The sequence below is a fragment of the Sparus aurata genome, chromosome 6 (assembly GCF_900880675.1).
Source record: "Sparus aurata chromosome 6, fSpaAur1.1, whole genome shotgun sequence".
NCBI lineage: Eukaryota > Metazoa > Chordata > Actinopteri > Spariformes > Sparidae > Sparus > Sparus aurata.
In genome coordinates, this window is record NC_044192.1 from 32,090,236 (window position 1) to 32,108,738 (window position 18,503).

Genomic DNA, 18,503 nt, shown 5'->3' on the forward strand with positions numbered 1-18,503 from the left:
CTCTTTCCCCCTCTGCAATGATTTCACTCCACTTTCTGTCGACTGTCGTGCAAGCTGTGATCATTCCCGGTTTCTGTGCGGTTGATAAAGCCCCGCTCAGTTCATTACGGTTTGTCACAGGCTGCAAACGCCATGTTCAGTGGACAAAAGCTTTGCATACTAATTTCAGCCTCGCCACATTTTCCGAGCAGCAGCCAGGTGTGGTCATGTCCTGAGAAAGTGTTTTACCAAGCCATCCCCTAGTCACTCCTCCACTTACTGCTGCTTCCCATTATCAAATGCTAAATGTTTGTCCTCACACAGAGGTGAAGCGCAGCGTTTAATTGGATGCTATGATCGACCAGGACAGCTTGTATTAAAGCACATGAGCGGGAGGTGGCAGAGCGCTTCTGATCTGCTCCTGTCAGGATCAAACTGAAGAGGTATTTTTGTATGGAAATGAGATCCGTTCATTAAGTTTCAAGGAAAATTCCAGTTTATTACATCTTGGGTCTTATTTTGCTGGCTTTGGCCAGTTTTTTCTATTAGTTATGGCAAAGTACTCACCCAAGTAATTGCAGAGATCTCTCAGCCCAGTGTCCAAGGCAGGGCAAATTTAAGTGGAGGTAAAGGTGGTGAACATCTGGCTTTCATGCATGAGACTATTCGTGTCCTTATACAGAGCTGCGATTAGCGTTTTGCCTTTAATTATTAACCCGTTTTTTTTTCCGATTAAAGTCTGTAAGCATAACCATATCATAACTGCATCTCACAATCAAACGAAAAACAAAAGAGTAAGTAGTGTGGGATCATGGTAGCTGTTGTCTTCATTGTGAAACAACACATTAACTATCGCTGATGAAAGTATATCTATGTGACACGGGCAGAAATGTTCACAGACAAACTGTTGTTCAAGTTGTATTCGTCTCTTTCATTGACTTCCTCCCTCTCTGACTCTCTCCCAGAAGTTATAGCAACAGGCGAGAAAAACAAAATGCATCATTACTTGAGTAAAATTGCAGCTTCCTCTAGGTTTGAACACTGTTGGAAACCACTGTGATAATGTTAGCAGACAACTCACCAAAACACAGAAGAAAGATATAGTCGTTTATAGACATTTTATACCATGGTCTGGAGGAATACTCGATTCTGATTGGCTGCAGGGTGTCCATTAACCCCTGATATATGGACACCTACTAAGTAGTTCCAGTCAAATTGACTGTTCACCGCTGTAAATTAATGCGCTAGCTGGCGTATCAAATCTTAATATTTTATTTCCAGCACTGAGTGCAGTCTGACTGTCAGTCCTTCAGTGTCTTATCCTCTGAACACCACAGGGTGGCGACTGTAACACACAAGCTGCAGAAAGTTCACTTCCCCTCTAAACTTACTGCTACGCGAATACGCTGTTCAACTCTCTACTTCAGGCTGCGGCCACAGTAACGATACCCACGGCCGGTCATTTGTTCGTGAACATCTTGCTATTGATTTGGGGACAATGACATGACTGGTTAGTTAGCTAATCGTGTTAGCTAGCATACTGTCAAATTATATTTACTGTTTGTCAACCGTATGCAATGTTATTGACTTTGAATCTTGCTAGCATAGCGTTAGCTTTCTGGCTCATCGCTGAGCGGACTAGAATATCTCCCGTTGCCAAGTCGTATCTATGGTCTGTCCTATTTACTGGAGGAGTGAACAACGCTTCCGTTGCATAAGAATCTTACGGGAGATTAATGAGTGTTCCAGGTATTAGTCAAACCCTCAGGCGTTACCAGGGAAACTAAATTATGGCTTGTGAAAAACTTTATATTTTGATTGTAAAACGCATGAAAACGTAAATTAATAGTCCGAATTTCTTTTCTTTGGCAAGTGACCATGGTATAAGCGGGATAATGCCCTTCGAGGTGTCCATAAACAGAAGTTAATGGACTTCGCGGAGGCAACCGTCCTCCGCTGCGCGTCGGACGGTTCTTAGGCCTCCGCGTCGTCCATTAACTTCTGTTTATGGACACCTCGTCGGGCATTATCCCTTACATAATGCAGAGATGTTACATGTTATACCTTTTCATTTTAATCATGCTATAGTTGCCATGTGCGTATTATGGTAAAACGCAAGATTTTTACATTTTACCTTTGGGTCTCTTGGGTATAAGAAAAAGAAGGTGCTATCACTGAAAATAAGCTGTTCTTTTCTGCAGTATAGTCCAGCATTTATGTCCTTGTCTGGCGAGACAGAGGGTTCAGATCAGGTTAGGACATTTCTACAAGGAGTTCTGACAGGGCAAGACACACAGTGAGAAATCAGACAAGCTGTAAACAAGATCAAAATGTAACCTGATTGTCTTAACCACTTTGGAAACAGCTGGAGTGTTGGCTTGCTATAGCTAGCTACCCAGCTGTCAGCTGATGTCTCGTCAAGAAACACAAACAGCATCAGAATAATAAGCGTGCTGACTTTTCGGTGAAACGCGCTGTTAAAGTAAAAGTGTGTTCTCTACTTGAATGAAGCCTCAGAGATGGACAGTCCAGTGCAGATTATTTATTAAACCTTCAACTACTTCAGTCTTCTTCAAACTGCTTTGCAGTAATGTTGCTTTCGATCTGAAATCAATGTGTCCAAATCTAGGAAAATTAGACTCAATTTGTATGAAACCCAACATTTCTGTTATTTAAGCAATAACAATGAACACACATTGATTCATGGTTGATAATGCAATCTTTGACATCATTTTACAAAATGTTCATGTGATACTTGACTTGACATACAGCAACAGAAGAACCATGACCCAGAAAACAGTTTTTCTTATTATTGTTGTTGTCAAATCCACCCCAGTATGTGAGAGATGCTTGATCTGTTATAATAGACCCCGAACAGCAAGGGGTTAGGCTATGTACACATTACATGTCGGAATGTGTTACAGAACTGTGTTTTCGCTGATTTAATTTAAGTTACTGTTGACAGTTTGACTTTACATGGCAGTAAATCTCAAAGGTCGTCCTCCAGGTGAGGTTCAATAAGATGAAAGACACAATCAGGTCAACTTTAGTAAATGACCAAACAGAAAAAAGTTTTCTCTTTTTATTCCTCACAAAGTTTAAACTTTTAATTGTGAAATTTGTTTTGCAACTCCTTTTTGCAGAAAAGTATTACTTTACAAGTTACAAAAAAAAAAACAACGGCTGACACTTTTTCTCAGTCTCAGTGTGACTTTTTTGTGTACAGTCCCTGGTTCTCCTGTGACTTGGCGGTTGGAAAAATAAACAAGACAATTGCAAAGCTGGAACAAAACAGACTTTCCCGCTGTGTAAGTGGGATCACACCAAAGCTGTCAAACACTTATGATAGAGGCCCATGACTGTGAGCAGAGAAACGTAATACTCTGAGAGAGCCTGGCTTATACTAAACACTTCTACGTTCTAAAACATATCCCCTCAAAATAGATTTAGCAGTTTCACTCAATCAACTTTGCTCTGGTTCAGGTTATGCCTGCTCGAGTCAGTCTGTCTGCTTGCAAGTTGCATTCTTGTTCCCACAGCTGGAGTTCCTGCTGCGTTGTTGGAACACGGTATGCGATCAAGCTTTGGCTTGTGAGCTCAGCAGCCCTCTGCCTCTAAGAACATTTGTTTCTGAAATGCAAAATAGTCTTTGAGGTATTTTGGAGAAGTTTGTAGTGCACTTTGAATTACCTTTTAAGATTTCCAGATTTCTGGGTATTTTTTTGTGACTCTTACACTTTGGGTTGCTAGAAATCTTGGAGCGTGGCTTTAGGCAGAACACTGAAGTTGGGCTTCCATTAGCTGATTTGCATCAGCTGCTCCTTCATCAGCTCTTTAAATTACCTGATGGCTCATAATATCCGATTATAATAACGCAGGTGTACAACCGATTCTCACACTTCTCACTATTAGGGTACGGTCATACGGTGTGAGCAAATCTGCACCTTCGCTTCAACTTTGGTAACTTTGATCAGCAGTTGATGGTCATCGATGCATTTGTGCAGGCATTACCTTTACCCATATGGTACTGATGTGTTGTTTGCTTCCCAACACTGTTCTTACGAGAAATATTAGAAGTTCATGTAAATGTTAATGATTTGTGGCATTTCCTCAAACTAGATACAATAAATACAGCATGTCAACTCTAAGTGGCACAGCAATAGGTAAGGGTCATGGAGTCTCTTTTAATGGATTTTAAATTATAGTTGTAAATCAATTTTGACAATTGAGACCAGTCTTTGTTCAGGTCAACAATCTATATTGTTTGGAGCCCAAATTAAAATACTGAAAATTGCACATATGCATTTAATAATTTAATTCAACATGATGATTATACTGGCTCTTGGCTAATTTTTTCTGATACAATTTTAAAATAATACCATTGGGTTTTTTTGGCATTGGCTCTAGGACAAAAAAATTTAACCATGTCATCAATCACTAATCAAAGTTACAAATCAGTGCTGTTGCAAAGACAAATGGGTCATTCCCAGAGTAGCAACCACCATCAATACAGGACAACATTCCAATTTATTTCAGCCCAGTCGCCAGGATAAAATGTTAGCTGTCAACGTTTCTGCGTTTCAAATTTGTATGTGCCATAGGCACAGGGTAAGGGTAAGACGAGAGGCGGATGAAGTGATGCATCCATCATGCCAAGTACCTACTGTACAAGCCTGGGGGTGCAGTGTCATGACCTGGGGTTGATTCAGTTGGTCAGGTCTAGGTTCAGCACCACTCCCTTTACTGTATATTTTATCTGAATAAGAAAGAGGTTTTTTTTGTTTCTTTTTTGTTTCTTTTTTTTTTTTTTTTTTTTTTTTTTTTTTTTTTTACCAGATTGGTCTCCTGGCTTCCACTGACTCTTTACTCTGGCACAATAGACATAGACTTGGCCTGTTGGCATGCAGCTGACTCATTCAGTGTTGCTTTGAAACCACTTGATACCTGGGAGAGACGTACGGCCTGTATGACCTCACATCACCTGGCGTGTCCACCTGCCTGTAAAAGCTGAAATCCTGGAACTAACGTGTTTCAATGTTCCTGTCAGAGGAGACTGAACCACCACCCCCAGCCATCCGTTTGGCTTGAGTCGAACTCTGTTCCCTCTGCTCAGGGCTGTAGAGCAAAAGCAGAAGCTCTCACAATTTAGAATAGCGTATGTGTACTTCACTGTACAGAATAGTGACCAAGCATAGGTCACTTGTGTGACTGTTTACTTTTTAGCTACACTATTAGTGTGAATCTATAATTGGACTTGGGGGGGTTATTGGCAGGACAGCTTGAGTGATGACAGAAAATGGGATGAGACGGGGGGACAGCATGCAGCTAAAGGACGCAGATCCTCAAACCCTGGGCCACTGCAGCAAGGACAGGGCCTTTGTACATGGGTCACGCTCTACCAACTGAGCTACTGTTGCACCTCACCATTACATGACCCTTTCTTTTAGCACCATCAGCATGTGGTTTTCACTTGTCCTTTAAAATGTTCCCAACATCGTCATGGTTACTACGCAATATAACCTAATGGCACTGGCAACCCCCTGACATTTTCTATAGCGCAAAAAGGATGGTTTTGAGTGAGATGATTCATGCTAAACTATGATGTAAACGTGGTAAAAAGTTAAGCCTGTTCCATTTACATCAGCATGTAAACATTTTTTTTTAACATGTTAGCATGATGAAATTAGCAGTGCGGTAGTGCGGTGTTCTCATGGGCACGGAGCGGACATCTGCCTAAAGTCATGACTGTACTTCAGCACACGTGTACATAGTTCACTACAAACTACAATTCTGAACAAGATTGTGATCGACCAACAAGATATGTAGCTCCTTCGTTTGCTGTACTTTATGAAATTAAAGATATTTATATCAAATTGACCCACACATACCAGGAACTATTAGATATCATTGCATGTCTTTGTTTATGCTTCAGACATACATTTCAAATCAGCTAGTATGACATTTTGGTGGGTTCTACGGTAGATATATAGAATAAAATCAGCCCTTTGAAGCATTTTGAAGCTCTCCTTTGCTTGGTTCCTGTCCTTTGTCCTGCTGTGTATATAATTTTTCCCTTTTTCATTTGTCAGATCCATGAATATTTCTGGTATTTCTTTCACTGTAATGTGTAATGTAAAACGCTGCAGTCATACAGAGTGCATATGGCTTTATGTTTACAAGGGGTTCAGAGTATTCAGCGGCGGCCAATTCAGTTGTCCAGGAAACACAATCTTGGCCTTTGTGGTTGTTAAGTAATGGATATTTTTGATAAGCTGACATCAAGATATTTTCTGGTCAAAAAACTATGTGCATCAGTGATTAAATAAAATAGTAGTATAGTGTATAATTGAGGGTTTGGTTGGTTTTAAGTAACATTTTCGGGTGGTAGGCCTGCTGTGGATTTTTAACCAGATTTGTCACTGGTGAACACACACCATTGAACCACTGCTCCGGGTAATGGTATAAAGTCCTTTTCATCTTTAGTGTAGTCTTGTCGCTGACTTCTCCTCCCTGTAAGTAGCGATAGGTGTCCAAATACAACACACCATTACCTTGATTTAACTTGTGGATTTCTCTAGGTTTGAAAATTGTTGGAAACATACATTTTCTGTCTCTCTCTATCAATGCAACCTTCTGCTTAATTTACAACTTCACTGTTCTTTCTCTGCTAGTCTTGCATTCACAGCCGATCTCCACCACTCGCTCTCTCTCACCCAACCACACCTCTCCACCGCGCTCCTTTATTATTCTTTCCCACGCAGCTCACTTCGCGGGGCGCACACGTTTCGATTTTGCCATTTCATCACTTCTACAAATGCAACTGCAGATAGTAACCTAGTATCATTGTGCTCATTCATATTTTACGGCACTGAAAAACAGTTAGTAAAAAATCTGAAAAGTCTGCGATTAAGATGGCAGAAGAGTGTCGCTGCAATTGAGATGATACACTCAGTGCGTTTACATGACACTCGAGAAAACCGAATTATCGGGTTAGTTCAACTATGATCGGATTTTTAAGATGCATGTATACACCTTAGTCTGATTTTGGATTTTCTCATAGTCCGATTAAAACACCTAGGTTATTCGATTGATAGTCGCATTACTCGTGCATGTATACGTTCCATCAGATCGGAACGCATTTTGCGTTCTGCGCAGGCTCCAGATTTTTTTCCCAGGGCCTTGAGCCGGAAGTATAAGGACGGCGGTGGCGTCTTTCCTCCGAAATAACTGCAAGCAAGAGCACCATTGTGCATCTACTTTGTGTGATTATCATGTACACCATATACGAAATGTACAAAGATGTAGCTTCATCTTGCTCTTCGTACGCCATCTTTCTCAAATGCCGAGACAGAGTTTGTTGTTGCTGGTGACGTAAAGAGGTAAGCCGGACGTGGTTCTGTGACCACTAGTTGAAATGGGTACAGCGCCACCTATCGTACCGGGGTATGTCATGCTCCGGCCAATAATTCGATTTTCTCACCGGCATGCATACTCAGACAATTGCAGTTGTCTGATTGGGTAGCATAGTCAAACTATGGCTGTAATCCGACTAAGCTGTGCATGTAAACATACTGACTGTCTCGTCTAGGTACACTGGTGTGAACTGGCAGGTTTTCAATAGGACAGACAGGATGACAGACACTTCTCCATGTATAACTGTGGTATTTTTGTTGCCAAAAAGACAACCAGTCTCCACATTACTGTTGTTTGGTCCTGTAGTGTTGCTTTTTAGGTTGAAGTGTTGGATCTTTCTCTTGAAGAGTGAAGGGTCTGTTTAGCTGTGAGACTGTGAAAATCCATCAGATCTTCACACCACTAATCCGCGCCTCCAGCTTTTCCATTCACACAGATGCCGTCTCGCCTCTGCTGTGGCTCTGATACTACCTCCGGAGGCGGATCAGAGTTGCAGTGAAACTGTCCCCCCTCTCAGCATCTGTAACTTTCACACAGACGGTGAGGCGGAGTATCGCTGCATGATTCCTGCACTGAAAGGGCAGTGAGAATGGGTCTAATGTTGATGAGCAAAGAGATTTATTTTTGGCCTTGCAGACACTTAAATATGTAGAGAATATCCTAAACCTGCACTTAAACCGCATGATACCTGAGCAAGTTCCACTCACTGCAGACTGCTGTTGGATACAGCCAAAAGCTCTGATTACAGCTAAGTAAGTGGATTTTGTGTTTCGACTGTTCACCATTTATCAACGTCCTTGTCTGGCAAAAGCATCGAAGATCCTCGGGTACAGCTACACCTCATGTCATCTTTAAAGATGTTTCTTTATATTACTTTAGCAGTGTGTAGCCATCTTCATTGGAAGCCTAACCTGAAAATTAGCAGATTTTTTGATTATTTGTGTATTTGCACCATTAACTAATATCACTGTTAATGACACATGTGGAGAAAATCTGGCGTTCATCATCATTAATTGAGGTAAGAGGAAGGACTTCAGTGAATGATGAATGAGTTGAAGCCCCTCAACACACAGCCACCTGCAGTCAGAAGTGCTCCAAGTTGTTAATGATCACCAGTAGCAATTTTGCCATCAATTAAAGTGACAAGAGGATGTTAAAGGTGTCTCCGCAGGAAGTCTCTCGTCTACGGTGGTGAAGCACCGACAGGGAAGTGAAATGAGCCTTTTGGACTGCAGACTGCAGCAACACAGTTCCCCTGTATGTGCCAGATAGTGCTGCGCAATTAAGAGGCGAGCTTGTCTAATGGAGCTGCAACATGAAGAATATGTGGAGGCCACTGGTGTGAAAGGCTCGACAGCGCGAGCTTTGATGGCTCTTGGCTTCAAATAGACTTAGAGTAAACCTCGTCTTAAATGATGGCGAGCAGATCAAAGTCACAGGACTTTAGCGCGGATAAAGAGCACAGCCGTTCAGGGGAGTTCAGGAGAGTAAGAATGGGCTTTCAGGGAATGTGGCTCTAAGACACAGAAAGATCCATTTTCACACCGACTCGTAATCTCCATACACAACAGCAGCAGAGGCCCAGGAGCTGCACTGTTACTTAGCCGTGGTCTCATGTATAATGGATGACGAAATGTGTTGCTTGACTTCAGCGACCTTTGCTCTTATGATTACTGCATGAAAATCACAGTGTGTTTCCCAGCCGTGTGCTACCGTGTTTGCCACAGAAAACAATTCCTCCTGTTTCAGTTTTAGGGTTTTTCCATGTTTTCTTCGAGAGCTTGCTCAGGGTCAGGAACCGTTGATGCTGTAGGTTTGTAAAGTGCCTTGGGACATTGTATGTCATATTAGCTTAAATAGACTTGACTTGGAGTGACTTCTCCGCATTCAGAAGCTGTATTTTCATTGTTCAGGGTTAGGATCAGTAAGCACACTGATTTTGGTGCACACACTTTGACATCATGAAGTCGGTCGGTCGATCGATTGATCGGACTAAAACATTTCCCCGACTAATGTGATACAACTTCAGAGGGACAATTATCTTCCCCAGAGGATGATGCTCACTAAATTCGGAACTAACTTTTCTTCTAGTGTATGGGTAGACCGATTATCAGCCTGGCCGATTATCACAAAACACAGTGTGATTGGTTACATGTTACAACAACAGCCTATCAACATGGAATAATCCGAATCAGCAAAGTGACAAGTAACTGAAGTTATCAAATAAATGTGGACAAGCGGAAGTATAAAGAAAAATTGCACTGAAGTACCGTACGTTACTAAATTGTGGTAAGTTACATTCCATCAGTGGTTATTCTCAACTTTAACACTACGATTTTATTTTTACTGCAAATGTATATCGGTTATATGCCTGCTTGATTACTGATACCCGGGATCAGTATGAACCCTGACAAAAGTTGAATATATCAAATATGTTGTATATATTATAATCATAACACAAATATTACAAACCTTAAACAGAATTTACTTTATGGATTTGCTCTAGTCACACAAGTTGTTTTAAGGTAATGGACATTAGTTACTTGTGCGATTAAAGGAATCTGTTAAATTTAATATGGGTGTGCAGGACGCTGCTGGGAAAAAAGGTCCTGTTTAACAAATACATTGTATGGAATGAGATCTGTATGTAGACTTGTGTACAATACCAATTCCAGCATTTTAGCCAGTATTTTAGACATTTTAAATACTAGTGTCAGTTTTGGAAAAGCCCTAGAATGAATGACTTTGTTCAAGATTATAACATTTGTATGGCTCCTATGGCTCCTGTGCATACTCTCCCAGTGTTCAAACACTTAACAGGGCTCCAGTGGCTCTAATCCTGTATTGTAAAGATTCTACAGAGTTTGAAATTTAATTTTACTACCAGATCCAAATTCAGAATTTCTCAATGTTCTAGCCGGAACAGTTTTTACCTTCACTCTTCATGAGATGTAGTTATCTGACCTCTTGCTGTGTGATGGCAAATACAGCTTGTTACAACTTGTGTACTGCATGTTTTCTGTTGTATTCTTGAATGATGGAAACAACAAAGTGTAGCATGAAAGATGCACAGTTTTATGTTCATGGGTGCTACTGTAGATCGACAACTCGTGTTTTCAGGTAGTTGGATTGTGTCTTTGGCGCTTTGGTATTGTGTGTTACTCAAATTGTACTTGTCATGTGCACCCTTTTGAATGCGTGCTCTCACCTTAGCATTGCAAGACTAAGGTTTGTTACATCCAAAGGCTGTCCTGAGAAATGTCTCTTCAGTGGAAAATAATTACTAGTATACTCTAGATGTTCAATCTCTTACCCTACCCTTAGCAAAAAGTAGTATACTTGAAGTTCATTTTATTAAGTATGCTTGAGTATAAGTATAGTAAGTATACTATGGACCATGTACTTGTAGCATACTAGAAAGTATACTAATTTGATACTTCTTCGGACTAAATTGGAACATTTTAAGTTTATAAAAGTATACTTTAAGTATACTTTATAAGGTCATTTTAAGTTTACAGAAGTACACTTTCAAGTATACATCAAGTACACTCATCTATATACTATTAGTGTACTAAGTATAAACTACTAATCCACATTTTAGTTTATTAACATGTAAGTTTATAACAGGGGTAATACAAAGTAAATATGTGTAGTGAATAACATTTTTATTCTGCTAAATTAAATGTAAGCACAACTCAATGACTCAACCCTAACATCAAGATATTGTAAGTATCAGTACTTTTAATGTGTCTCTCTAGCAAGAGATCCACCATTTATTATCTTTCATGTCCACAACTTAACAGACAGGAAGTCTCTCCCGGAAAACACCCCTTCACTCACGGTGCCAACATTTTTATCATCTTTGTTAATTCGACACAATTTAATCACAGAACAAGGATGTCAATTAAACCGCAACAGTCTTACAAATCATCTTATTCACAAACACATTCACGAACCATAATTACACCAACAACAACAGAATACCCAAGAGTCTTTGCGCCATAGTCCACAGTATACTAAAGTACAAGTATAAGCTTTAGTATTAAAGTATAAGTCTAAGTATTAATGTACTTAGTTTTAGACTATTCTTTATACTTTTCAGTATAAGCCAAGTATACTTCACTATACTTTTCTTAAGTATATAAAATGTAGTATATAAAAAGTATACTTCAAGTATACTGCCTCAGTTTTAGTATAAAATAAGTATACTTTTAGTACACTTGAATAAACTACTTTTTGCTAAGGGTAGCTGCATAATTTTCATGAAACATTTCTCAATTCCACTGTTGCTAGACCCTGCAACATTGTTTGGTATTTTCAACATAGTTTCACCTTCATTGTTACAGCTGGACATAGGTGTCCCTGGTTAAAATGACAGGCAGTTCGCTTGTTAGCGCCTGAGTAAGAATCCAGTTGGCTCCCTTACCAAATATAGTCATATGGGGAGAATATCCTAAACCTGTTATCACGCCACTTAGGTCCTGTACTGCACTTAAGCCCTATGATACCTGAGCATGTTCCAATGACTGCAGACTGCTGTTGGATACAGTCAAAAAGTCTGGTTACAGCTAAATAAGTAGATTTTGTGTTTCGACTATCCACCATTTATCAACGTCCTTGTCTGGCAAAAGCATTGAAGATCCTCAGATACGGCTACACTTCATGTCATCTTTAAAAATGTTTTTTCTTTATATTACTTTTGCAGTGCATAGCCATCTTCATTGGAAGTCTAACCTGAAAATGAGCAGATTTTTACTATTTTATTTATTATGATTCCACTATTTTCTGCAACATTGTTTGCATCTATGGTATTTTCAACATAAATTCACCTTCATTGTTACAGCTTGACATAGGTGTCCCTGGTTAAAATGACAGGCAGTTAGCTTGTTAGTGTCTGACTAAGGATCCAGGTGGCTCGCTTACCAAATATAGACCAATCACACAGAAGTGCAAGGACACGGTCATGCAACCTTCAGCACATCTCCATGCTCAGGGTGTACGCGAGCACCTGTGCTAGAAACGCTCACAATGCACCATCCAGGTTTCTCTGACTATACTTTAAAAAAAAAATTAAATTAAAAATTCTGTATCCACAAGCTCCAGCTTTTAGTCAATTGGCAAATGTCATTGTAGCCAATAATGAAAATAGATGTGCGTATACAACTCTCATTCCAGATGTCGAGAACAGTGTTATTACCCTCTGAGCATTCTTTCCTCAGCCGTATAGTACAAATGGAGCTGGAGCCCTGGCAGTAATGGGTGTCTTGTCTCCTGGGTTGATATTCTCAGGCTGAGACTCAGTGGGAGCCAAATTAATTGAAACCACTGAGGCTGAGGGATGTGAGTTTGGGGGTGCATGGGAGGGCAAGGGTAAAGGAGACTGTAGGGGATGCTGCTGTTTGGATGAGTAAGTTTAAGATGTAACAACCAAACCTTTTATTAATATTTGGGGGCTGTCGAGCCTTCTTTTATTGTAGAACAATACAATTTCTTTAAGCTCTGCTTTTATTGTCAGTATTGGGAAAGTTACAATTGAAATCTAATAGATTTAAGATGAGTTTAGCATGTTTAAAATGTAATAATTCATGTAACTATTGTAATAACTTTGTTAAAGTATTGAAACATATTACATGTCATTAGTTTTTCTATTACTTCTCTTACAAATATTTTAAACTGAAATAAAATTCTAATGGACGTCATAAGAGAAAGGCAACAAGAGAATGCACTATTCTCAATATTGGTCAATGCATGCAAGAGCATTCATGTGAGCCATACCTTCGTGAAACGCTAAATGCAGGAGCCATTACAAGGATCCTTGTTGCACCTGAACAGGGACTTGAACCCTGGACCCTCAGATTAAAAGTCTGATGCTCTACCATCTGAGCTATCCAGGCTCTCCAAGGCATATTAAGGTGTTTTTACTATTGGGCTTTACGTCTTACTATCGAGTACAGGATCCCACATTGTGGCTGCTCCAAAAAGAGAATATAGATTGCTTTTGCTAAAAAAAGGGATGTTCAAACCCTGCAGTGCAGCTAGGATAGCAAAATGGTTTTGAAGTTACCTATGTGTGGGTTGTGTCGCTTTCATACATGAGACTCATATTTATCATAAATGTAACTCACTATAGGTCATAGTAATTATTACAGCAGCAAATGATGCAGTCAGATGGATTATGTTAAAGAATAAAAAAGAAGCAGGAGTATAAAGTCAAATATAAAGAGCTATAAATTATTTAAAAGGAGGAGGACAGGGTTTGTGGTTGGGCAAAATATGACTTTCACCCATGAGACTGCTGTTCCTGTCCTGTGTGAAAGCAAAAGTCAATGGAGAGTTATTTTACTTCCTAATTTTGTTAAATTATTCAATGTATGCACACATGTAACTTAAGTTATTAAGAACATAAGTAAAATACCATTTTATCCTAAACAGCAATCTTTTCCTAACCCTTACCGAGTAGTTTTGTGGCCAAAACTGAAACCCACTGCATCAATATGGAGACGGTCCGGTACATCTGTCGTTGGTATGCTGCAACTTTCATGTTGTTTTAGTCATAGTCATAGGCAATCAACCTTTTCGTTTAGGTATGAGGATGTGCTGTTATTCAGTGTGACTTATCATTATGTCAACTTAGATGTTTCCTCAACATTGAGCCTTTCGATATGTGGACATCATTTGAACCAATGTAAACAGGCTTTTCAGTGAACAGTTATGTTGGCATCAGCCTCTGACTTCATGAGTACATTACTGTCCACTTTCCAGCACAGAAAGACGTTCTTGTCTGACAACTTGGCCACCTGCTGATGTTGTCGGCTTGTCACAGGCAGGTGCATTCATCTTTAAAAGAGAACCACTCAAAAATTATGCTTGAACTTTAAGCACATACTGCGTAATGAATAGAGTCAGTCTAGACATCAAGATAGATGAAAGATGCAAAGTTTTTCTACAAATCCGTTTTTACTGAAAAATATACTCTGGTGTACCCTGTTGTAATCACCAGCATGGTGATTCATAACTGTTATTTAATTTGTATTTTGTTCTCTGTAACATATTACTATCACTGTAAATTACTACATGTATATGTTATTCCCCAACACAGCCTGTTATTGTATCTTTGGCCATCATTTGGGTTATGATATTATCACGCTAATGCAGTTACACTATTACACTTTATATTCAACAGTTTAGCCAGATTATCTGAAAACGTTATTTGGAGGTGAACTGAAAGAGAGAGCACCCAAAATATTGGCATGTTTGGATAATGTGAGGTGTTAAAATCTGTGTTATAGTCTGACTGATCGAAATTCTTGCCATGTCAGACTTCTTAACTGTGCTCCCAGATCCCAGCTTATAGCTTGGTGAGTACAGTGTTATTACTGATATTACAGATCAATGATTAATATCTTTTTAAGGGATATCACTTTTTTGATTTCAGAGTGTCATTTTCGGATGGCAAGATTTGCGATTTTAATTATAACTTGCATAATTACAGTTAAGGGTTTAAGCTGCCGCCTGCTGATTCACCCTCTATAATAATAGTTGTCATAACTTAGTCATTACTGTCTGTGAGTTGATTAAACAAAATAAAATAAAATCATGCCATTTTTTGCGAATATCCTGTTTTCTTGCGGTGTCTGTACATTTGGTCAAGGATACAAGGACACACCGTGGTTTGGTGGGAATCAGCACACCACTCTGTATTATGAGACCTTCATAGTGGCAGGTTTTACTCTTCAGAAACAGAAACAGTGTAAGTAATTGCATCACATCAATATCTGACAGGTACCTAGCAGTTTGCTTGGCAGTTGTCAAGTGAAAATGGCTGACAGCTGGCGAACAGAATTGTCAGAATGTACCGGTTAAACGTTTAACAACATAATATCATCATTTTGAGCTTAACTTCATGAAAGCAACTTGTTCTGTCAGTCGTTGAAGATAACGTGAAGGTCAAGCAGCCGCAATACCAAGCTGTTAGCTGTATCAGGTTTAAAACACTGCCAGAAGTGTCTTTCCAGCAGTTTCATTATTACCATAATTGAGAAAACCCATTAACCATTAAATAAACCAAATTATACCACTCCTGTACAGTAATATCAGAGGAAAAATAAGATAAAATCACAAAGGAGAAAGCACTTGGCTGGATAATTTAGAGCCTTTTTGTGACTGAACAACCAGCATGCGCATTATTTTATCTGACTCTATTACTCTTGAAACAAGATTTATTTTTGTATGATATCTTGTTGAGTATTATATCCACAAATAAAGGTCTGTAGCTTGATTTATAGATAAAACAAAAAAACATGGCAAGTCAAAGGTGATATATGCAAGAATTATATTTCAAGCAAGTAGGGGGCATCATATAAACAGTGTAATCGTTAACTGTTTCCTACTGCGGCTTACTGTTGCTAATGTTAGCAAGTAGGCTCAGTTAACTTAACTGTGCAGGTAGCAGTCGTAATACCTGGGAGCTCAGAGCATCGGGGGAGTGTTGGTGTCACTTATTATTGGGTTACCACCTCTTGAGGTACGAACCGGCGAGGGGCTTGCTGGTTAGTGTGCTATTTGCAGTAGATATCTCTGCAAGGCAACACATAGACATCTTTGACATAATGTCAGTACTGTTGTATCACATTCTGTTGATAATTTAGTGAATTTTTGAATGTGTTAATAGAATTTCTTACTTATTGCACCTTTTAAAGGTGCGGTTGGTATTGAGCCCGCAAGACAAGATACTACTGAAAAAACAACAATTTAAAACCTACTAACTTCAGGCCTCTCTTTTTTTAAATGAAATAAGTGTTAAAAGTAAGAATTGGACCGAGCCTGAGAGAAAACAAGGATAGATATCGGAGCGTCATTTCAGAGGTGGAGCTAGCTGCTGGATTTGTAAGTTATCAGGTTAGTTTGTGTTCAGTACGCTCTGAAGTGGTTGAATTGGTTTAAAGAAATAACGTTACACATGCTTCAGAAAGGCAGCATATAAACACAAGCAAACAGCCATCACAAACATACCTCAGTTCGAAGCAGCCACCTGGTGCAACAGTGTGTGTTAGCTGGGTTAGCATGGCTAAATGGCTGAATGCTTTTTGCTACTCAGTTAGCAGCTATACAACAGCCTGTCTCTGCCGCCGCTTTGGCTCAGGGGCTGTGAGCTTTGTGCTACTCCACCGTCCTTCAATTTGGTCCTCGGGACCCCCTGCCCTGCATGTTTCCGTGCCCTAACACCTAATTCAAATGAAGGGTTCATCTTCAGGCTTCAGGAGCTTGATGACGAGCTGAACATTTGAGTCAGGTGTTCTGGGGCAGAGAAACATATAAAACAAGCAGGACAGTGGGGCCCCAAGGACCAGGATTGGAGAACACTGTGCTACTTGGTTAGCAGCTGAACAACACTCGGACACTGGTGCTGCTGCTCACTCATTTTTGGGTTCAGGGGCTGTGTGCCTAGTGCTACTATGTTAGCGACAGTAGTTACTGAGCTACAGACTCAAGGGCTGTGTACTGTGAGCGAGGCATATTGTTTTCGTCACTAACCATATCCAACTCCGACAAACATGGATGGTTTTAGTACTCACCGCTGTCAGGTTAGCATGTCACTATTGGGACATTTTGGCTGCACTTTCTCTCCCATTCTCCTGTGACTAGCTCACTAATTGCTTTCACAGTGCATCCCGCTGGCCTCTTGAAAGACTCCAGTCATGCGCAATGAGTGCATGGGAAGAGTGCATGCAGGTAAAATGGAGAGGTAGCCTGTCCAGTCTAATCATACAGGTCAGATAAGACGATTGCGTGGGCTTATGACGGAACAGCTCTGCATCCAGAATAAGTTACCAACCCTAGCATTAAATGACACCACAAGTACTTATTTACCACATATTGTTCAGCCTTGACTGACAGAACTTAATGACCAAAATCATCATGTAAGGAAACATCTTCAGTGTGACATGTTAATGATAGGCTTGATGATCTCATGATGTTGCTTTCCCTTTAGCAGAGACACGCTGACAGTCACTGTCTGGAGTTTTAACATTTCTATAACTTTGGTTTCAACTGAAGCTCAGCTGGGAGTTGATCCTATGTGTTTGAAACTGCATTGTGTGCAGGGGATGTTTTGCTCTCCAGGAGGTGATTCTTGATTTTTGCAGTGCATGACCCTCTGGTGGTAGGAATCCCAAGGTATTTGCATCCTGAAATTGAAATGTCTCAGCTTTCAAAACAGGTGCAGTTGTGTCCTCTATGGTTATTTGTGCACCCGCTTTGTGTGCAGACTGATGTTGTTAGATTTTCAATATGCAGTTCTGTCAAACTCCCTTTTGGACAGAGGAGCTGTCAGCTGAGATTTCGACACTGTCATGGGACATAGAAACGGCCCTAATTTCAACTGCACAACTGTTTTGTGAACAGCCTCAGCAATCAAAACTTCTCATGAGCTTTGACAACAGGCCTTCAGCATGCAAACAAGCCCTCCAGTATTAATGGAGATTAATCTGAGGGCTCTGATGTACGGGGAGTGATGAAGAAGCAGCACAGACAATTGTTCCCCAGTGCTCACGAGCAGAAGTCTGCTCCACGATTCAGCACCGCAGTAATGAAAACAGAGAGTAATGTACTCCATTACCTAATTTCATTACCTAATTTCCCACAGAGATCAATATCAGAGTTTGATCTAATCTATCTTAAATTCTCATCATGGATCTGAGGAAATAGGTTAACTAAGCTTTTTGGCCCAATGTTAAATACATTTCGAGTGGATGGGATGTTTTTTAAAGAGGGGAAATCATCAAGTCGAGTCTACGTATCACGAGCGGTGTGACTTTGCTTGTGGAAACAGTTTTAATGTCCTCTAGAGGAGCCACAGAGGACTTCCTAATGTAGGAGTAAATAACCGTGGTGATGTCATTAGGGTTATCTGGGCTTTGTGCTTGGAGATTACAAAGACTGCATTATAACTTTGCAGTGTGCAGCGTGAAAAACAAAGCCCAGCAGTCAGTGAGAGTCTAACGACAGAAGCTATCCAGTCGCATTGTGGGAAGTGTAGGATTGAGTGTTTTTGGGTCATACTAGAGGCTAAAAGTCTCGATATATGGCCCCCTGCTGTGTCGATTTCGACC

The 18,503-nt window shown here is 40.1% G+C and overlaps 1 protein-coding gene and 1 non-coding gene across 4 annotated transcripts in view; one reads left to right on the forward strand and one right to left on the reverse strand.

Moving 5' to 3' along the window:
* The window catches only part of cntn6 (contactin 6), a 127,511-nt gene that overhangs the window by 25,342 nt on the left and 83,666 nt on the right, over positions 1 to 18,503 (forward strand). The window lies entirely within an intron of this gene.
* Positions 13,214 to 13,286, reverse strand: trnak-uuu (transfer RNA lysine (anticodon UUU)). Its single transcript has one exon. It is a non-coding gene; the product is annotated as a tRNA-Lys (tRNA).